We start from the raw sequence: 22,318 nt of genomic DNA, 5'->3' as shown, positions 1-22,318 counted from the left end.
CTAGGCCAGCCATAGCTATATAGTAAGACCCTGTCACAAAAGAGAGACAGAGAGACAGAGAGAGAGAGAAAGAGAGAGAGAGAGAGAGAGAGAGAGAGAGAGAGGAAGAAGAAGAAGAAGAAGAAGAAGAAGAAGAAGAAGAAGAAGAAGAAGAAGAAGAGAGAAGAAGGAGGAGGAGGAGGGGAGAGGAGGGAGAGGAGAGGAGGGGAGGGGAGGGGAGAGGAGAGGAGAGGAGAGGAGAGGAGAGGAGAGGAGAGGAGAGGAGAGGAGAGGAGAGGAGAGGAGAGCAAATACCAACTGACCCTGGATTTGAATGTGAATTTTTTTTAAAGAATATACCATGTTGTCTGGAGAGACCTTGGAGGAAGGCAGGAGCCCACTACTGATGTGCTTCCTGAGGGCAGTCCATGATCTTCTGGGAGACTCAGAGTTCGGTACCAGGGGCACAGTCCTCCAAGCCACTTGGTTTCTACATGAAGCACTGATCCATCTCTACCTGGGGGGATGGAACATTCTAGAAACTGACGGGAGGAGAGCAGCTAGCCTGACCCTACCAGACACACTCTCACTCTGTGTCCTTCCAGCTGCTTGTGAGGAGAACCAGGGGTACTCAGAGAAGGTCAGGATCTCACTGTTCACCCTACAGCCACCCACAGGAAGCCTTTCCATTTAACAGCCACTTGCCCTTCAGTTCTGAGCTCCCCTCCCCACAAAGCCTAACAGGTCCCGTGACTGGGGAAGAGAACATGAGGGTGGCTTGGGCCAGACCACTGCGAGCACCCAGGGTGCACCAGAGAGAAGTCTTCGGTATGGATGCATCAGGCACCAGGGTTTATACTCACCCAGAAGGCAGGGACCAGCTGACTTGGCATCTGAGCCACCGTCTGAGTCACCTGGCTCTTTTGTCATATGAGACCATCATTGGACGGTTCCCTCTGAACTGTCACCTCTACAATTGCTCACAGAAACTGTGTCATCGTCGGACGTGCTCCCCTAATAGGAATTCTCAGGAGCATCCCAGGAGACAGCAAAGGAATGCATCCCTCAGTAGCCGTCCTCTCTGCTAAGTCTACACAAGGCCGGGCACTGGAGGACCTCTCTAGATGGCAGTTTTAGCCTCAGGAAGAAGCACAAGTAAATGTGGTCCCACAAGCAGGCACAGAAGCCCTGCTGCACATAAATTGGGGGTTTTATAGCTCCTCAGGTTTTAGAAGTTCAATGTCTAACTGAAAATGCACCTGACAATCATTCATACGCCAGGCTTTGTCCTAGACACAAACCCAACCACTTTCAAAAGCCACACCAATGCTCAAGAATACAACCTTCTGACTCCATGGGGGTGTGGAGACCTCAGTCTTCCTTCTGAGCTCCAGGTTCAGATATAAGTTCCCAGCACCTACACCTGACACTCCTGGAACCACGCCCTTGCCAGAAGGGCTTGGGGAGCCTTTTCCGCTAAGAGAGTCCTTCATCTGTGCCTTGTGAAGAATAAAAAATAAAGGGAGGGCGGAGAGAAGAAGGGAACAGAGTTGAGGGCCACTGGGATGCTAAAATCATCAGGATCAGTTTGGGAATAGAAGTGGTGAAAGTATACAGCAGAGGGATTCCACAGGGTGCTGATACACATGTCCAAGCACTAACTGTGGAGCAGGATAACACATACACATAACCCAGTACTCAAAGACTAGTAAAATCCCCATTGTGTAAAGCTGGTGTCTTTACATGTGTTCCGTGTCATCCAGGCTCCCATCTCCTTCCCCAAGAGGGTGCCCCAGGGCCATGAAACACACCCTGCTCCTCACCTGACCCCTCAAGAGACCGTCTTTCTGTGGCACTATGCTCAGTTTGTTTTCTTCCCCTGAATATCCAAGCTTATGGCGATGGAAATGTTATTATAAATATAGGCGTGCAGCCGGGAAATTAATTTCTTCAATTGAAATGGACAAGTCAAGGGTCACAATTCCCCCACACCCCTCTTGTCATACGATGTCACAGTGTGTGTATGATCACACTTCAGAGTTCTGTCAACCCGACCACTGAAGAGCGAGGACATCATACAGTTTAAATCACGCACATGTGTGTGTACATATGCAATCTTATTCTGATGAAGTGAAGTTACTTCACATGTGTAAAAGTTACTTCAACAATCTCTACTGACATCTGAGATGGGATAGAAAGAGAAAATTATGGAGACCCAGGAAGGGGAAGGAGAACCTCATCCTGGAGTCTGGCAGATGCCTCTCACCAGCTGAGAGTCAAGAATTCAATACAATTCCATTTGCTCAAGGATTTTTTCCTTTCCCAGCTATAAACCTACAATTTTCTAGAAGTCTACCCAACACCAGAAAATCCTTTCAGTAAAAGGACATGCCCTAGACTAGCAGCTCTCAATTTATGGGTCACAACCCCCAAAAGGTTCTAAGACCATCAGAAAACACAGATATTTACATTACAATTCACAACCGTAACAAAATTATAGTTGCAAGGTAGCAACGAAAATAACAATTCCACAACATGAGGAACTGTACTAAAGGGTCACAGCATTAGGAAGGTGAGAACCACCTACCCTTTGTGCACCTTACTGGCTCCTGATTGTTACCTCATTGGATTAAAATCCTACCCAGGGCACCTCTGGGGCCTCTTTATAATCACACATTAAGGGGGGCAGGGACCGGAGAAGTGGCTCATTGGGTAAAGGAAGAGCTACAAGTCTAATGACCTGAGTTCTGCATCTGGGACCCACGTGGTAGACAGTGACAACTGAGTCCTGAAAGTTGTCCTTTGACCTGCACAGGTCAGCTGTGGCACGCTCCTGAGCGCGCTCACACACAATAAATACAGGGTAGCTGAAATATTTAATGGGGGAGGAAGGGGGGCTTTCTAACCGCCCTTTGGGATGTAACTTCAGAGCCACTAAGATAGCAGAGATGACAAACACTAAATCACTTGACTACGACTTTCCCTTGAAAGACCCAGAGCCAGAGTTGAATATTCTCTTTCTTTCCCTGAGCGTCTTTTCCCCTTAACTCACACGCTTAGGATCTATGTCTAATAATATCTTAATAAATGGTGAGTTAGCAGACAAAGGCACTTGCAAGCCAAGCATGAGACCTGACGGCCTAAGTATTAACCCCAGAAGCCACATGTGGTGAAGAAAGAGAATTGACTCCCATACATTGTCTTCTGACCTTTGAATTCATACCTGTACAGAGGGGGCGGGGGGGGGGAGGAGAGAGAGAGAGAGACAGAGACAGAGAGATACAGAGAAAGAGACAGGGACAGAATCAGAAAGAGACAGTGACAGAAAAACAGAGATAGACAGTCACACACACATGCACACACACACACACACACACACACAGAGAGAGAGAGAGAGACAGAGAGAGAGACAGAGAGACAGAGAGACAGAGAGATACAGAGAAAGAGACAGGGACAGAATCAGAAAGAGACAGTGACAGAAAAACAGAGATAGACAGTCACACACACTGGACTCTCATCACAACCGCTGGTCATTAGCCTGTGACCAACATGGAGAACCTAGAGGTATAACTTCCAAAGATAAGAACAGTCATCCCTAGGCCAGGTACTGCTCCCCCAGTATCCCACACCTTGAAAACACGGATCTGGAGGATTCCATTTCTACGTATCTAAGTGTGTTCAACAACACACAAAGATACGATGGTGATTTGAATAGCTATGGCCCCCACAGATTCATACGTCTGAATGCTTAGGAGGCGTGGCTTTGTTGGAGTGGGCGTGGCCTCGTTAGAGGAAGTGTGTCATTGTGGAGGCGGAATTTGATGTTTCCTATGCTTAGTGTGGCACACAGTCTCCTTCTGCTGTCTGAGGATCGAGATGCAGAACTCTCAGCTCCTTCTCCAGCACCATGTCTCACACTGACACGCGTCCCACCACGATGATAATGACTAAACCTCTGAAACTGTAAATCAGCCCCAATCGTTTCCCTTTATAAGAGTTGCCATGGACATGGTGTCTCTTCACAGTCATTAAACCCTAACTAAGATATGTACATGGATTCAAAACTACCCAGCACCAACAAGATGGGATTCACAGTGCCTGGCATTCAGTTAAAAAAAATTTAGTCAAAGTCAATCAAGCCAAGAAAGGAGAGTGAAGTCAACTGATCAAAACTGACCAGAAATTGCACAGAATATATATAGAAGTGCACGGTTTTCACTATGTTCAACAAACTAAAGGAGAAGCTGAAGGGACAGTTCAGGGGCTAAGAGGCAGACCCAAGTACCAATGCATAGCACCGGCTCACAACCTCCGATTACTCCAGCTTCAGAGGGAATCTGACGCCCTCTCCTGGCCACCACGGGTACTGCACTCATGTGCAGTTGGTGCACACACATATCGACTATTCCACATAGAAGCATAGGTTGTTAACTGGAAACTGATATTCCTGAAAGCTGACTCTGATGGAGATTATAGTCAGTATAGGCGAGAACATGAATCAAGACTGATCATCGGAGAAGTTTTTGCAGCGTGTAGAGATTGGAGTCGTTTGAAGCTGCAGTCGTGCAGCCCCCAGGTTTCTTTCATGGTGGTCAGAGCGTCGTTCGAGAACAACTGTGAGGTCAGTTGTTTTGCCAGACTCACTAACACCTACTCCCTGGTGGCCATTGGAGGATCAGAGAACTTCTATAGTGTGTTCGAGGGCGAGCTCTCTGATACCATTCCTGTAGTGCACGCGTCCATCGCCAGCTGCCGAATCATCGGGCGGGGCACATCTGTGTGGGGAACAGGCATGGGCTACTGGTACCCAACAACCACCACTGACCAGGAGCTACAGCATATCCACGACAGCCTTCTGGATTCAGTGCAGATACGGCGAGTAGAGGAGGGGCTCTCAGCCCTTGACAATGTCACCACCTGCAATGACTATGTGGCCTTGGTCCACCCAGACTTGGACAGGGAGACAGAAGAAATCCTGGCTGGTGTGCTCAAGGTGGAAGTCTTGACAGTTGCTGACCAGGTGTTAGTTGGAAGCTATTGTGTCTTCAGTAATCAAGGAGGTCTGGTGTACCCTAAAACTTCAATCGAGGACCAGGATGAGTTGTCCTCCCCTCTTCAGGTCCCCCTTGTGGCAGGTACTGTGAACCGAGGGAGCGAAGTGATTGCTGCTGGGATGGTAGTGAATGATTGGTGTGCTTTCTGTGGTCTGGACACAACCAGCACAGAGCTGTCAGTGGTGGAGAGCGTCTTCAAGCTAAATGAAGCCAAGCCTAGCACCATTGCCACCAGCATGCGGGACTCCCTCATTGACAGACTCACATGAGTCACCTTTCATGCTGTCGTGTGGGCTCCTGCCTCTGGACTTTGGCTCATTTTCCACACCTAAGCTAGTCTGTACCAGATGCTGGCAGTGGGGTGCGGCAGAGCTCACCAGAGCTGAATTGTTTGCCCAACCCTTCACCTGTGCCATCTCTCAACTATTGTTACTGAAAAGCCTGCCGTGTCATGCTGGCTTCAGTTCCTGTGGCTCTTGGGTGAAAGTTCTGCTCTCTTGTGCCCCACCCCATTAAAGGACTGTCTCCCATCCAAAAAAAAGAAAGAAAGAAAAAAAGAAAAAAAGAAAAGAAAAGAAGAAAGACTAATCACCCTAATTTAGCAGGAGAGAAAAATCCAGGTATAATTTTAAAGGCATTATCAGTAGCGATGTCTCCGTATCAACCTTTGCATGCACTCTTTAAATCAGCTTCTGATGAGGAAAAAATAAAGCGAGAACCACATATGTACCACTCTGAGCAAGACAATGACCGTGCTACAAGAACTACAAAACAAATGGGGCAGGGGGTGGGGCCTGCGACAACCAATCAAATGAGTCCACTGGCTGGAGCCCTGAAAGCGGCAATAAAAGCTCACAGACTTATAAAGAAACGGGAGTTTAAAGGGAACTCTGATGAAGAACATGTCAGTTCCAACGAGATTCATCAAGTTGCCCTGTCAGGGCTTGATGCTAAGAGAGAGGAAACTGATAAAGGAGAGGGACCTTTCCTTGAGTGACAGGATCAGGATGACTTCGTATAAAAGGAAGATATAAGTGGTGACCTCATCGCTAAAGGTCAGCCGAAAGGAAGGATGGGAACAAATGGCCTCAAACACTTGTTCTAACGCACAGTTAATTTTGTAATTTCAGACAATGAAATCTCTTACCACCGTTTTTCCATCCCGTTTCTTGTTGTGCAGTTGGGGTCACTTCAGATGCTTTGGGATTTCATGGAAGGATGATATGTACACTTCGGTCAGTGTGTAAATGGGCAAACTATTTGTGTATTGTATGTATTTAGATTTCGTAGGATTGTTTCAGGGGTCTCACCATGTAGTCCTGACTGCCCTAGAACCCAGTATGCAAACCAGGCTAACCTCGAATCCTCGAGATCTGACTGCTTCAGCCTCCCGAGTGCTTGGATTAAACATTGTGCCATCACACTGGGCATTTTGTTTGTTTTGGTTTTTTGGTTTTGATTTTCTGAGACAGGATCTTACGTATCCCAGGCTGGCCTTAGACTTGCCAAGGATAACCTATTTCTTTGCAGTGATAACCCTCCTAGTGTGGGACTGCCCTGTGAGCCACCACTTGTGATTTGTACAGTGCTCGGGCTCTACCCATAGCTTTGTGCATGCTGGGTTAGCATGACATTGACGGAACCCCATCCCAGCTCTACATTTTATGAAAATGTTCACCAACGATGACATTGCATTTTTAGTTGTGAGTCTATGCTCACGCAGTATTTCACAAGCCCTCAATAACTAGCAGGCTGGTTTGGGAACACCCTGCCCCCACTTGTCTCTTTTCCCTTCTTCCCAGTGCTTGCTGATGGTACACACTGCAAGCTTGTTTTCAAATGCTGTTCTAGACTGTCCATTTGGCGTTTCAATAATACTTTCGTTATCTTTGCTCCTAAAAATATACATATCAATAAAAATAGGCTTTAAACTGTAATTTTTTTTAAAGCTAGGAAATTTAAAACACTAAAAGGTGTGTGTGTGTGTGTGTGTGTGTGTGTGTGTGTGTGTATGCATGTGCAATATGCAATGTCTAGGGGCTGGGAAGATGACTCAGCTGTTAGCAGCACTTGCTGCTCTTGCTGAGAAACTCTGCTTGGTCCCACATGGTGGTGTACAACTGTCTGTAACTCCGTTTCCAGAGGATCTGCAACGCCCAGAGTCCAGCGCCCTCTTCTGGCCCCCTCAGGCACTGCACACACATGGAGCATTGACATACGTGCAGACAAAATGCCCATACAAGTGTAAAATTTAAAAGTAAATAACTTTTTAAAAAACATTTTAGTGGGGGTTGGGGATTTAGCTCAGTGGTAGAGTGCTTGCCTAGCAACCGCAAGGCCCTGGGTTCAGTCCCCAGCTCTGAAAAAAAAAGAAAAGAAAAAGAAAAGAAAAAAACATTTTAGTGGCATAGTAAAAAATACGCCAGATGGGGTTGGGGATTTAGCTCAGTGGTAGAGCGCTTGCCTAGCAAACGCAAGGCCCTGGGTTCAGTCCCCAGCTCCGAAACAAAGAAAAAAAAAAAAAAGCCAGAAGACAAGATTAACAATAGGTTAGACCCTGAGGTAAAAGGAAGATAACGTGAAGGGCCCAGTGATAGAAAAACAAAGCAAAACAAAATTCTAAAACTGAACAGAGCTAGCAACAACCTCAGGCAGCCTTAAAAGACACAGCTCTGGAGCCCCCAGTCAAGAGGACCTTGGGAAGGGGGGAAATTTTAAGAAATGTTTGCTTTTTCTCTAAACTTAATGAAAACCAGCTCACAGATCCAAGAAAGTTGATAAATGCTAGAGAAACGTGAAAAAAAAGTACACAAGAGTGTTCTAAGCAAAATATCCACAATTAGAAAATCTTCAAATTAGCCAGAGGAAAATAACATGCAATACAGGAAGGAAGGAAGGAAGGAAGGAAGGAAGGAAGGAAGGAAGGGAGGGAGGGAGGGAGGGAGGGAGACAGACAGACAGGAGGGAAGGAGAGGGAGGGAGAGAGGGAGAGTCAGACAAACAGGGACAGAGAGATAGAGGGAAGGAGGGAGGGAAGGAGGGAGGGAAGAAGGGAGGGAGGGAGGGAAAAGCTAAGCAATGTCTTTTAAATACCACCAAACTAAATGGACACTTGGACTATACCTCTAGAAGGAAGGGCAAACATCCCTGGCAGTGTTGTGGGAACTTCTACAGACCAGGGTCCCCTCAGCAAAGTGTCAATAACTCACAAATTATTGTTATTAAAACAACATTTAAAATCTCTGGAAATTGGAGCCAGAGAAATGGATCAACCATTAAGAGCACTGGCTGTTCTTCCAGGATATTAGGTTCAATTTCCAGCATGTGCAAGGTGGTTCACAACCGACTGTAACTCCGGTTCCAAGACATCTGAAGTCTTCTTCTGGCCTCTGAAGATGCCAGGTGCCAACATGGTACACAGACACACACACACACACACACACACACACACACAGGCATACACATAAAACAAGTTTTTTTTTTTAACTCCTCGGAAATTGCCCCATAGGTATAAAACAAATGGAGATGCTTTTGTTTGGGTCTAGGGGAGACCTGCGTCCCAGAGCACCATCCTCCTCCTGATCACTCTGCAGGTCTGATGGCTGGAAACTGTCCTGGGGCAGCTCCCTTGAAGAGAGGAGTCTTTCTCCCTCCATGCCCCCAAGGAAGGGTCAGTCACTCCCTGGGACTGAGGACAGAGTGCCAACATTACAGATCCTCTCCTCCCACCCTCTGTGTTGCAAACTCTAATTCAGGCCAGTTTGGGTGAGATCTGGCTAAGAATCCCTTCTCCCATTCTTTCACGGACAAAGCCACTGCTCCGAAGCTGATGGCTGAGAGTAGTGAGCCCAGCCGTCCACAAGCCAGCCTGCTTCGTGGCAAAGGTTTGGAGTTAAGGGGGAGAGAAGGACTGACTCTCAGCTTTTGATTTCATGAAGTAAAGGATTCCATCAAGAGGCAGTTTAAGTGGGTGTTTATTTGGAAAACGAATCAGGCATTCCTAAGAGATGTTGAAATAGACTTCCTCAAAGGTAGGAGCAGCCCAGTGTGCTTCATGCTGTAAATTTTTAAAAAGCTTGTATGAATAGTCATGAAGTGGGCGGCAAATTCTCGGAATAAGATCAAAAACCACTAGGGGTTAGGGGGATGTTGGGAAAGGGAATAACAATCGAAATGTAAATAAGAAATATCCAAGTTAATAAAGATGAAAAAAAAAAGATCAAAAAACACGATGTAGGCTGGGGGTGCAGCAGCTGAGAGAATGCCTCACAAGCACAAAGCCCTGGGTTCAGTGTCGCTACATAAATCAGACGCCCGTGGCAATGCCTGTAACCTCAGGACACAGAAGCAGAGGCAGGGGGACCAGAAGGTCCAGTTCATCCTTGGTTACATGGGGAAATTTAGGCCAGCCTAGGATACAAATTTGTTCGGGAAAGAGAAGACAGACAGACAAACAGACTGTCAGGAGAGAGGGAGGCAGGGAAAGAGGAAGGTAGGAGAAAGAAAGGGTCAAGGAAGGAACAAAGGAATGGGGGAAGGAAAGACCACAAATTCAGTGATATTAGAGGATGTTTAACCACATGAAACACTGCAAACATCAGGAGACACCATGACCAAGCAACAAGTGACATCCTATTCCTGAGACGACCAGCACACACTGTATAGTTTGTTACCCTAAGAGTAATGGGGCTATTTCAGGTCTTGGCCCCAAGATGACCAAACAAAGAAGAACCAACTATCATGCCAGAAAGGGCCAAGGCACTGCACTGAGCCCAGCGAATGCCCAAGGACAAAGCCAGTAAGAAGGTTGCCACGTGAAGGCTGGGGAAATGTTTTTAAGAGTACTCAGTGCTCCTCCAAAGAACCCAGGTTCAGTTCCCAGCACCCACAGGGCAGCTCACAATTGTCTATAACTTCAGTTTCAAATGATCCAAAACCCTCACACAGACATACAGGCAGCCAAAACACCAATGAACGTGAAATAAAAAAAATAAAATAGTATTTTCTTAAAAAGTTTGTCATCCAGACATTTGGACCCCTCCCCTGTTAGGGCCATCCATATACAAAGTAAGTGTCTTCAACACTTATGTGCTTCCTAAACTCTACATCGAGCTGGATTACTGAAGGAGCTGAACCGTTCATAGCAAGGTAGTCGGAAATCCCTCTCGTGAAGCTGGGAAGGACCAAACACTCCCACCACAATTTAGACCTGCTGGTGACGTTCACAAAGCCCACGTAAAAGAGACGGCTTCATAAGGACTGAAGAAAGATAAAATGGACGTTATACTTAAAAAAAAAAATACAGAACCAGCAGGCCATTGTTCTGACACCAGCTGTCACCCAGCCTCAGAGCAATGACAAAAGCTTCTTCTAGGGAAAAGGTAGAGTTCTGGTGAGTCCCCTGAAGATGCAGATGAGACCATTCAAGCATGAAGACCCCTCCAGAGCCACGTGAGACTGGAGAGCCTTGAGCTTCATGGACAGCAAACAGGAGGAACCCAGAAGCTCCATGATGTCAACATGCAAAGTGAAACCTGTTAGAAACTGTATAGAGCAAGGCAGGAAAGAAACCACCAAGGCAAGACCTCAGAGCGAGTCCCAACTAAGCAGCCACATGTGGGTTTGGTTAGTGTAGAATGATTCGTTTGGGAGCTTCTCAATAAAAACACAGAAACAAATCAGCAATTCATAGAAGGAAGGGCCTGCATGTGAGGCCAGGAACCCAACACAAGTCATCTGGTGTGAGGTTTGAATGAGAATGGCCTCATAGTTCATATATTTGAATGCTCCATGCCCCGTTTGGGAAGGTCTAGGAGATGTGGCATTGTTGGAGTGGGTGTGACCTTGTTAGAAGACATGTGTCACTGGGTGTGGCCTTCGAGGATTCAAAAGCCCATGCCATCCCCAATTAGTTCTCTGTCTCGTGCTTGCAGATCAAGATGTGAGCTCTCAGCCACTGCTCCAGCACCATGCATGCCCGCCTGCCGCCTTGCTTCTCACTGTGAGGGTCATGGACTCACACTCTGAAACCTTGAGCCCTGAATAAACTCTTCTGTAAGCCGCCTTGGTCATGGCGTCTTATCACAGCAGTCAAGAAGTAACTAAGACATTAGGGAAATGGTCAGGGAGAGCCCTGATAAAACCATCATCAGCCTAGAGGAGAGAGGTCAGGGGTACCCAAGGCTGTGCCTTATGAGCAAAGACCTCACTTTTCAGGGGGTGCAGATGCCACTGAAGTCATGCAGCTAAGTCACTGCACAAGGAACGCACACATGAACACACACATGAACACATACAAAACACACACATGAACACACAGGGATGATCAAACAACACAGATCACTACTTAGTGTCGCTACCTTAGCTAACATGTCCAGTTTTTCCACAAAACAACCGCCCAACATGTCAGGACACAGGAAAGCACCCTGGAGGACGGAAGAGACAAGCAAAGCTGCTTTGCCTTTGGGAGGCTCCAAGTGTTGGACTTGGCTACTGTAAATACGCCGGAGGGCTGGTAACTCGATCGGTAGAGGTCGAGCCAGCCCTGCAGACGTGAGAGACTGAGTTCAATCCTTACTATTCACACAAGAAGCCCATAGCACTGCGTGCTTGTAACCCCACACGCTGGGGCGGTGGGGGAAACAGGAGGATCCCTAGGGCTCGCTGGCCATCCAGTCTTGTTTAAGCAGTAAGCGCTGGCCTCCATCAGTGAGCCTGTCTCGAAAAATAAGATGGTGAGGTGACTGAGGAAGACACCTGACAGCAACTTCTGGCAGCCATCCGCATGCACACACAAATACCCATGCATGAAAGTGTGCATACACAAACACATAATTTCAAGAACTAAGAGAGGATTTAATAATTAATAGAATGAGCATAGACTATCAAGGAAGAGACAGTTTGCATAAGTCTCAGAGAGAAACAAAATGGAACTCTACAGTGACCAAAATGAAATCAGTGAGTGACAGCTCAACACTGTGAGTGACAGCTCAACACATCATGAGTGACAGCTCAGCACTGTGAGTGACAGCTCAGCACTGTGAGTGACAGTTCACCAGTGTGAGTGACGGCTCAGCACTGTGAGTGACAGCTCAGCACTGTGAGTGACAGTTCACCAGTGTGAGTGACAGCTCAGCACTGAGTGACAGTTCACCAGTGTGAGTGACAGCTCAGCACTGAGTGACAGTTCACCAGTGTGAGTGACTGCTCAGCACTGTGAGTGACAGTTCACCAGTGTGAGTGACTGCTCAGCACTGTGACAGCTCAGCAGTGTGAGTGATAGAGATACAAACCAGGGAGGTTAAAAATAGGTCAATACGGGGCTGGGGATTTAGCTCAGTGGTAGAGTGCTTACCTAGGAAGCGCAAGGCCCTGGGTTCGGTCCCCAGCTCCGAAAAAAAAAAAAAAAAAAAAAGAACCAAAAAAAAAAAATAGGTCAATACAGTTTACACACAATCTAAAGAACAGAAGAAAAACAAAACCAACTGCCTCAGGAAGTGTGGCACACGTGCACATCTCTAAACACTTACACGGGGAGTCGGAAGGGGAAGAAAGAGGTCAACCTGCAGAAAAACTAGTTGAAGAGCTTTACTTTCTGCTCCACCAGGATGGGAGGTCAATGTCCATGAGTGCAACTTCTGCCACCATCTAACTTCCTGTTGCCAGGCCTTCCCCTTTGTGAGCCACCAAAACAAACCACGGCATTGACTGTGCATGTGTGTGTGCGCGTGTGTGCGTGCACGTGTGTGTGTGTGTATGTGTGTGTGAGAGAGAGTGCGTGTGTGTGTGTGAGAGAGAGAGTGCGTGTGTGTGTGTGTATGTGTGTGTGAGAGAGAGAGTGCGTGTGTGTGTGTGTATGTGTGTGTGTGTGTGTATGAGAGAGTGTGTGTGTAACAATAATAAACAAAGAAAAGAGACCATCATTTTCAAGACCATCAGGGGATGTGGGAAGAGTAGGAAGGAAGAGAAGGAAGGAGGAAGTGATGTGATTATATTTTCATTTTTATAATATGTTTTAGAATTAAACCACAGCAATCATGAAATTAGAATATTGCTGAAACTCACTGTGAGGGAGCAGCTGGGTTCCCCTGGGGTAGGACAATCAGCCTCCAGGATGCTCTCCCGGCAGAGAAAGTGTGCGCACAGCTGCCTGCTGGATGTCCAGGTTGCTGCCCTCACAGACTTTATCCCCGTGATTCTTTCCATCTGACAGCACGATCTGGATTTTAAAATAAAGACGCCTCGTGTCTTTTAATAACTTCAAGATGAAAAAGATTGTCTCACTCTTTGTGAACACGTTCGCCAAGGACCTAACCAGAGCCAGCATCTTCTTGGACTTCCTGGACTCTAAAACGCATGTTGGGGGTTGAACCCAGGACCATGTGCATCCCTGTGAGCACCCCTTCCACTCTGCACACCTGCAGCCCAACACGGAGGAACCGGATTGCAAGTTCTCTGGAAGAGAAAAATCTAGGGGCGTGAACATTGGACGTGGAAGCAAGTAGCTAGCATATTGCACAGGCCTGACAGAAGCCAGCTCAGTATCTGCCCAGAACCTGTCACCCCACTGTGGACTGGATGAAAGACAGGGAAGACTGAGGGCAAACCTGCAAAATACACACACACACACACACACACATACACACACATACACACACACATACACACACATACACACACATCACACATACACATACACACACATACACACACATACACATACACATCACACATACACAAGCGCGCACACATAAACATCACACACGCATCCCACTTCACACATCTCACATACACACATCACACATACATACACACACATACACACACATCACACATACACACACACATCACACATCCACAAGCACACACACACATCTACGTCACACACGCATTCCATTTCACACATCACACACACACACACATCACACACACACACACATCACACACACACATCACACATCACACATCACACACACACACACACACACACACACACACACACACATATTGGAAAGCTCTATAATTCAACAACTCCATCCTGGTCATGTAATCAAGAAAAGTTACTCCATGGGGCGGGTACTATTTATAAAATTCCACTTAGGGACCCATCAATGATGGATGAAATACAGAAGCATGAAGTTTACATATAAGGAAACATGTGCCTGGTCCGATTTAGTTACACAGTTGGTAAGCACAGCCACAGCTGTTTGGAATCCAGCCCAGTGGGTGTCTCCAGGAAACAAGTTGGGTGGCAGATGCTGCTGGTGTGCACATGGGTACCCTTCTGCTCTTACTACTGTTGTGATAAAACACCACCACGTAAAGCATCTCGGAGGGGAGAAGGAGTTTATTCAGCTTCCAGGTTACAACCCATCACCAGAGCAAGACAAGGCAGAAACGCAAGGCAGAGCCCATGGAGGAGTGCTGCTTACTGGCTTGAGCTTGTGGCCTGCTCAGTCTGCTTTCTTCTAAAACCCAGGGCCATCTGCACAGGGGCAGCACTGCTCACAGTGAGTTGGGCCCTCCCACACACTTGTCTGCAGGAGCTACTTTCTCAACTAAAGGTCCCTCTGCCCAGATGACCCGGAATTAACAGTTGGCAGAAGAAAAGAGGAGGAGGAGGAGAAGGAAGAGGAGGAAGAGGAAGAGGAGGAGGAGGAGGAGGAGGAAGAAACAAGAGGAAGGAAGGAGGAAGAGGAAGAGAGGAAGAGAAGAAGAGGAGAAAGAGGAGGAAGAGGAGGGAGAGGAGGAAGAGGAAGAGAGGAAGAGAAGAAGAGGAGAAAGAGGAGGAAGAGGAGGGAGAGGAGGAAGAGGAAGAGGAAAAGGAGGAAGAGGAAGAAGAGGGGGAGGAAGAGGAAGAGGAGAAAGAGGAGGAAGAGGAAGAGGAGGAAGAAGAATAAAAGAAGAGGAGGAGGAGAAGGAGGAGGAAGAAAAAGAAGAGAAGGAGAAAGAGGAGGAAGAGCAAGAGGAGGAAGAGGAGGAGGAGGAGGAGGAGGAGAAACAACAACCAAACTAAACTAGCCAGCACACCATTTCAGCCTTCTGCATAAGGTACGGCCTGCCCTTCACAGTTTCACCCCAGTCCTTTTCCAAATGGAAGCTTCTTGTCTGAGAAACTATGTTCCTGTTCTCAAAGAAGACCCTGACTGGTGCCTGATAGGCTTTCAAAAGCCTGCCCCCTCTGCTTCAAGGAAGGACAAACTCAGGTTCCCTTTCCTTCCGTTGACTTCCATCAGACCGGAGCACACCTCATCTGGCCACATTCTTCAGCTGTTCTCTTGCTTTCCGGTCTTCCCCTCATTCTTCTGAGAATCCTGTGCCTCAGCGTCTCCAGCAGAGATGTACTGTTTCAGTCGCTTCTAACGAACCATCCTAAGGCGGAGCTGAGCAGTGCTGGAGAACCTCGAGGCGTTGCTCTGGTGTTGGCGATGTTCTCATGAGTCAGTGGGTTTGTTCCCTCAGTGATGCGTTGCTGACAGTGCTTGTGTTTGTGTTATAGCTCAGGATTGTAAACGGTGACCTATGAAGAAAACAGACTGACTTTAGCTAAGGCAGAAGTATGTTCTTCCCAGTCTTGTTTTGAGAGCTGCCTCAGAATGTATACAGAATACGTATACTTTCATAGGCATCGAGTAAAATTAAATAAATCTTAAAAGAGAGAGAGTTCGAGGCCAGCCTGGGCAAAGAATGATCTTTAAACTGAATAGAACTGACACCAGAAGTTCCTCATATTTCGAGACTCCCAAAATCTACAAACCGCTTTGGCCATCTCATGGACTGCTCACAAAACTCACGGGACATGAAGCAAACGGTTTGCAGGATCCTGCCTGCCTCTGTGAACGTCCTCCAGCATCCGTTGTGATAAAGCAAGAAACACGTGTTAACACAAAGTAAATCACGCAATATTAACAAAATCTGAGTTTTTAGTGGCTCTGTGCAGTTAAAGCTTATTTCCTACGTAAGCAAATCTGATGATAAGGGTTCCCTGCTGGCTGCTCGCCCTCCCCACCCCTGCAGCAGCAAACTCCCCCTGTGTGCTGCAAAGACAAAATCTGGCAACGCTTTTCTTTATCCTGCACTGAATTATGCTTGGATTTCTTGTCTGAGACAAGGGGAGTAGACCCCCCCCATGTATAATATTTTTGCTAACATAGTATTTTTATTGACTGTTTGGGAGTTCCCATAATGCTCCCCAATCATATTCACTTCCCAGTCCTCCCAGGTTTGGTTCCCCCTCCACCCTGTGGCCCCCTCCCCCCCAAAAAAGAATATATATATATATATATATATATATATATATATATATATATAATGTTCGTGTTGCCCATATACTCACTGGAGCATGGTCAAACTCCCAGCCTCCTGTACAATACTAAGATCACAAGAATAAAGAAATTTGAAATCTTTATATACGCCAATTTCTCATATAAATGTTCTTTACATTGTTTACCTTCCATTTTCAAATTAGAAAATTAATTTTCTGTGTCTTCCTAATGAGGCAATAACAATATAATAAATATAATAGAAAGGCGATAAAACAAAAAATGTTTTTGAAGAACTAATAGCTAAGGCTTTCCAAGTTTAATGAAAATATTAATCTATACACATTAAAAAAACTACATGCAGGGGCACATCTTTGATTCCAGCACCGAAGAGGCAGAGGCAGGTGAATCTCTGTGAGTTCAAGGCCAACCTGGTCTATGTAGCAAGTTCCAAAGGATAGGTATGGCCACTCATTGAGACACTGGATCCAAAAAAGAAACCATAAGCAAACTGGTGAAGGGAGAGATGATGACAAGTGAAAATGAGAAAATCAGGTTAAAAAATGACTGGTCACAGACAAATCTCCAATGAGATCAAAAGTGCTGTGTACACTTCAGACACAATGGAGGTCAGAAGGCAGCGGGAATGATACGTTCAAAGCCCAGGGGAAAAACTGCTAAGACTCTTTTATGGAGCAAAGCCGTTTTTAAAAATGAAGCTGATCCAGAGGGTCACATCCGCCAGTCTAATCTAGCACTCAAGAGCCTGAGGTGGTAAAAAGTTGGAGTCCAATGCCAGGAGCTGAAGAGACGGCTCAGCACCTAAGAGCGGAGCCCTCGCCTGCATAGAGACATCAACCTACACAAGAGGACTTACTGTTCTTACCGAGAAACTGAGTTCCATTCCCGGCACCCAGGTACCTCACAACCATCCAACGGGCGCCCACGCATGTGGTGCGCATGCACATATGCAGGCAGAACATCTGTGTACATACAGTAAAACACATACATCTTACAGAGAGTTCAAGGTTAACCTGGGCAAAGAACATTTTTAAACTGAAAAGAAGTAATGCCAGAAGTAGCTTAAATATAAATGCTATTTCTTTAATTATGCGCACAGGGGTTATGGTATGTGCGAGTTCGTCCAAGTGCCTGCAGAAACCAGGAGCTGGATTTCATCCCGTGGAGCTGCAGTCACAGGCAATTGAGAGCTGCCCAACATGGATGCTAGAAAGTGATCTTGGGTCCTCTGCAAAGACTCATAGATGTTCTTAACGGGAAGTAATTTAACCACACAGAAAGAATCAAAGCACTCCGTGGAAGGTACTCACCTGGGAAATATCAAGTACAGTCCAATTAAGAGCTTTCTTATTTCTTTCCTCTTTGCTAATGAAAAAAAATGCAAAAAGTAGTATCTGTGAAATTACATTGTGATCCCTGTAGAGAACGAATAAACAGTTGACTTCCTCCTCTTGTCCATGGAGGATACAAGAAACTGAAGACAGTACCAAGCATGTGTGTGCTGTCTTCTTCTGTACACATATGATAAAGTAAGTTTGATTTATAAATTAGGCACAGTAACAGAATAACACTAGCTAATAATAAACTGAGAACCACTACAAGACTATACTATAAAACTTGTATGAATGTCCTCTCCCCCCTCTCCCTCCCCCTCTCTCCCTCCTCCTTCTCTCCCTCCCCTTTCCCTCTCCCCTCTCCCTCCCCCTCCCCTTCTCTTCTCCTCCTCCCTCCCTCTCCCTCCCCTTCCCTCTCTCCCTCTCTCCCTCCTCCTTCTCCCCCTCTTCCTTTCCCCCTCTTCCTTTTCCCCATCCATCCCCCTTCCCCTCCCCCTCTATCCCTCCCACTTCTTTCCCTCCCCCTTCCCTCTCTCCCTCTCTCCCTCCTCCTTCTCCCCTTCTCCTTTCCCCCTCTCCACCTCTCCCTCCCCCCCTCCTCCTTCCTCCCCTACATCCCCCTCCCCCTCCCCCCTCTCCCTCCCCCTTCTTTCCCTCCCCCTCCCTTCTCTCCCTCTCTCCCTCCCACTTCTCCCCTTCTCCTTTCCCCCTCTCCACCTCTCCCTCTCCCCCTCCTCCTTCCTCCCCTACATCCTCCTTCCCCTCCCCCTCCCCCCCAGCATGTTTCATTGGCCTGTACTCATTTTCCTCCTGGGTTGATATAGGGTGACACTTAGGTAAATACCCCATAGCGTCTCTTTGGTGTGTCTGCTCCACTTCTCTCACTATGACAGTGGATCTGAAAACCAGGGGAACTCCTAAGGGAGCCAGAGGCATACAGTGTGGACATGGTGGGTGAGAGATGACTCACATCCTACACAGGATATGACAGGTCAGCATAGAACTTCATCGCACGTCTCGAGCCGTGCCCATTTGGGAACCTATGACTTGTTCTCCTGGAACTCCCCATATACTGACACTGTGATGAAGGAGGGAGGACTGCTGCTAAAATCTGACAATTCAGAGGGAGTGGAACTGGAGCATGAGGAAATGAAAGGAGGGGGAAGGGGGAGGGAGACTCAGATCTACGTCAGAAACAAACCACAAATGACAATGGCAATCAGAAAAAAAATAGATAAATAAAAACCTCTGTGTTCCAGTCCTGTCTTTGAAAGACATGAAGTCAAATAAATCAACTTTGTAACTGTCTTTTATTATTATTATTCTTTGTGAGTTTCACATCATGCACCCCAGTCTGGTTCATTTCCTAGTCCCCTCATAACCACCCTTGCAACTCCCCACCACCACCACCACCACCACAAATAAAAAACACTCACAGCGCAAAAAAGCATAGAAAACATCTCACCATGGAAGCTGTAGCATGTCACAGTGTGTCCCGCGGTATAGCCCTCTGTCCACACATCTTCACTTGCTAATGGTCGTTGCAATGAGTCAGGTGAGTCGTTGGTCTGGTTTGAGATCTCTGGGTTCTTTGACACCACCAATCCGGGAAACTCATCGGGACTCTTCCTGGTTACCCTGTGGTTGCCCTGTGTCGTGGAGATTCTGCAGTTTTGGAACAACAGGACTGGTCCTTTCATGAGTCCTAACCATTCGTAGACGATATGGATTTGGGAGTGGGCCAACTCAGAGCCCTGGATCTTGGCCTGGGCGGTAACCAGCCCAACAGTTCTCCCTTAACCTAACCACCAGGGGGAGCTCTATAGCACTGCTCCGGTGAGGCCAACCAATGCCGCCTTGCATGCCCACGCCCACGTTCCCCACCCCCACCCCCACCTCCCACGCTGGCAATGGGCAAAAAGAAACCTTGTTACTGGTGTTGTTCTCATAGCAGTCAGTCAGGGGCAGAGCGGATGGCGGTCCTTGGTTCAGCCTAACTTGAACTGGATGATGAACTTGATGCCTGCCTTGATGACCAGAATTTGTGAAAATCAAATCCAATCAAATCCAGGAAGCCCAGCTCCGGAGGAGGAAGACAGACAGATCTGCAGGCCACCATGCCACCCACAGACCTGCCCTCCAACACACGGCACAGGTGGGCCACAGACACCTGCTTCCTGCTGGGCCACGAGGCGTGGATGGAGGAAGACACCCAGGGGTCCGCCAGTCACATGGCCAGCCTGCCATGGGAGCTGCCACAATGTGTGAGTATGCAGTGTCAGATAAGAGAGAGAGAGGGGTGGGGCAGCTCGAGCATCATGAAGAAGGATGGAGCTGGAGACTCGAGGGTAGAGAGGAGTGGCCAGTTCCTCAGGCCAGGATGTGCGTGGTAGGGTTTGTACCGTGTATGGATGCAATACGTACAACGATCAGAGCACACACATAAAGGCCAGGACGGGAGCAACACAGGGGACGGTTGACGTTTCTATATCTTATTAGAATCCAGTCAGTAGCTTTGCGCAGTGGCAGTATCGTAGCCAATGAGGTTTATCCGAGGCGCGATTATTGCTAATTGAAAACTTTTCCCAGAATCCAGTCAGTATAAATTTGACGTACTTTCACGTTAAGGTGCATATAGAAACCTCAGAAAAACCACAAAGAAAATTCTAAAATATACTTTAAAAACAAATAATTGGGCCGCCAAGATGGCTCACTGGTTAACGACTTCAAGCTACAGAACCCGAATGGAAGGGAGAAAATGGCTCCTGGAAGTGATCCTCTCCTCCCCACCCCCACACCCCCACCTCAACACCTCTCTCTCTCTCTCTCTCTCTCTCTCTCTCTCTCTCTCTCTCTCTCTCTCTCTCTCTCTCTCTCTCCCCCTCTCTCCCTCTCTCCCTCTCTCTCTCTCTCATTGAGTTTTTTTTTTTTTTTAATTTAGAAAATACCTATTTGGGTTGGGGATTTAGCTCAGTGGTAGAGCGCTTGCCTAGCAAGCGCAAGGCCCTGGGTTCGGTCCCCAGCTCCGAAAAAAAGAAAAAGAAAAAAGAAAGAAAGAAAAAGAAAATATCTATTTAAGGCAAGGAAAGGGCAAGAAAGGAGAAGCCCCTCAGTCTGAAAGATTTTGAAGACAAAAATGCAAATTTAAAGTACAAGGTCTGAGACGAGAGAGGCCCCTGACACAGTGATTGCTCCCCGAGGCCGCAAGATTGATTCAAGCCAGAGAATGTGGCTGGTTTGGACCGCAGGAAAAGCAACGACATCTACTTTAAGGCATCAGGGGTCTTGCGTGGTGAGAAATGAAGGATGAATCCGGAAGACAGGGGAGAACTGTGTTGTGGGAAAGCATCTTAGGTGTCTTTGCTGGATGTGCAGGGGACACACCACACCCTTTTGATGGCTGAGGTCCCTAAGTTCCTAGGACACCCGTCCTTCTCCTTGAATCCAGACACCTAGGAAGGTTGCAAACTGTCGACTCTGAGGAGCAAGTGAGCAAGACAGAGAAACAGAGAGCCGTCCCACATCTGAGATTCGGTACTTCTTTCCTGAAGGTGGGGCTCACCCAGGGAACCCTCTCACAGACTCGTAGACATAGTCCCAGCAAGGTGCCTGCTAGACTCTGCCGGACTGTTAGCTAAGTGTGGTCTGATTAACCTCGTAGCTCAAACCCGACGTGAAGCAGAACACCTCAGCAGGAGGCAATGGAGGACGACCATAGTGGGGTGGGGGGAGCGCTCTGCCTGGGCTGGGTGGGGCTGGGATTGTCTGCCTGTGAGGCCTTCCCACGGCGGGTCCTGATGCTTACTACTTACCCAGGTCCTGCCTTCGCTTTCAGTCTATTTAATTAGTGCATCTTAACTTCTCTTTGGTAGTGCTGCTTTCAGTCTATTTAATTAGTGCATCTTAACTTCTCTTTGGTAGTGCTGCTTTCCAGACCCTCCCAAGACTCATTTCTTCCGGTTCCTGCTTCTTCCTAAACTCCCGCAGTTCTTGGCAGCCTGAAGATGAGTCGCAGCAAGAGTTCAGTGCCCAAGACACACAAAAGCCCGAGCTAAGAAACTGCCTTTTGCATACAAAAGACCTTTTTTTACGCCTCCCTGCTGAGAGAGACAAGAGGAAACTTCAGATTGCCGTCCCCTCCTCCCCTGCTCCCCAGTCACTGTGGAGCAGCCTGACAGAGCTGAGAGCATATCTAACTGGTCGTTGCTGGTGTTTCCCTTCTTCCCAGTCCACTGCGTTTGACGCCTGTGGCTTATACAGATCTGAGCGACTCCGCTCGTCTCTCAGGATCCTCCTGCCTCAGCCCCCCCCCCCCCCCCAGAGTGCTAAAATTCCAAATGTGTGTCACTACCGTTGGGATTTAAATCTCAGCTCGCGTCCAGACAGAACACACCAAGCCAACATGGTTCCATGTGGAAAGGTTTAATGAGAGAAGAAGAGTAGAAGAGGGGAGAAGTAAAGGCCGGTTATGAGCACGTGGAGGGAAAGGGGGACGGGGAGAGAAGGGACAGGGACAAAGGGGAAGAGGCCGTGAGAGCAGAGGAGAGGAGAGGAGAGAGAGGAGAGGAAAGGCAGGAGAGGAGAGGCGCGAGAGGAGAGGGAGAGCGAGAGCGAGAGCAAGAGGAGGGGGCAAGCAGCCCCCTTTACAGTCAGACACAGCTGGCTGTTG

At 47.5% G+C, this 22,318-nt stretch overlaps 1 long non-coding RNA gene and 2 pseudogenes across 5 annotated transcripts; 2 read left to right on the top strand and 1 right to left on the bottom strand.

Moving 5' to 3' along the window:
• Nucleotides 1-4,493: 4,493 nt before the first annotated feature.
• Eif6-ps1 (eukaryotic translation initiation factor 6, pseudogene 1) lies at nucleotides 4,494-5,341 on the top strand (annotated as a pseudogene).
• Nucleotides 5,342-14,361: 9,020 nt separating this feature from the next.
• Nucleotides 14,362-19,783, bottom strand: LOC120096656 (uncharacterized). 5 transcript variants are annotated; one of them, XR_015637551.1, is made up of 5 exons: nucleotides 19,576-19,783; nucleotides 19,115-19,298; nucleotides 17,626-17,680; nucleotides 17,181-17,277; nucleotides 14,362-15,552 (listed from the first exon to the last, which is right to left on the bottom strand). It is a non-coding gene; the product is annotated as an uncharacterized LOC120096656 (long non-coding RNA). The 5 variants fall into 5 exon arrangements; XR_015637549.1 differs by lacking the exon at nucleotides 19,576-19,783 and having other exon boundaries at nucleotides 19,115-19,452; XR_015637552.1 differs by lacking the exons at nucleotides 19,115-19,298; nucleotides 19,576-19,783 and adding an exon at nucleotides 18,494-18,543 and having other exon boundaries at nucleotides 17,626-17,826.
• Nucleotides 19,784-20,160: 377 nt separating this feature from the next.
• Nucleotides 20,161-20,279, top strand: LOC120096856 (U4 spliceosomal RNA; annotated as a pseudogene).
• Nucleotides 20,280-22,318: the final 2,039 nt, after the last annotated feature.

Source organism: Rattus norvegicus, chromosome 14 (assembly GCF_021556685.1).
Source record: "Rattus norvegicus strain SHRSP/BbbUtx chromosome 14, alternate assembly SHRSP_T2T, whole genome shotgun sequence".
Classification (NCBI taxonomy): Eukaryota; Metazoa; Chordata; class Mammalia; order Rodentia; family Muridae; genus Rattus; species Rattus norvegicus.
The sequence above is the reverse complement of the archived record's forward strand: the minus strand, read 5'-3'. Positions and strand labels throughout refer to the sequence as shown.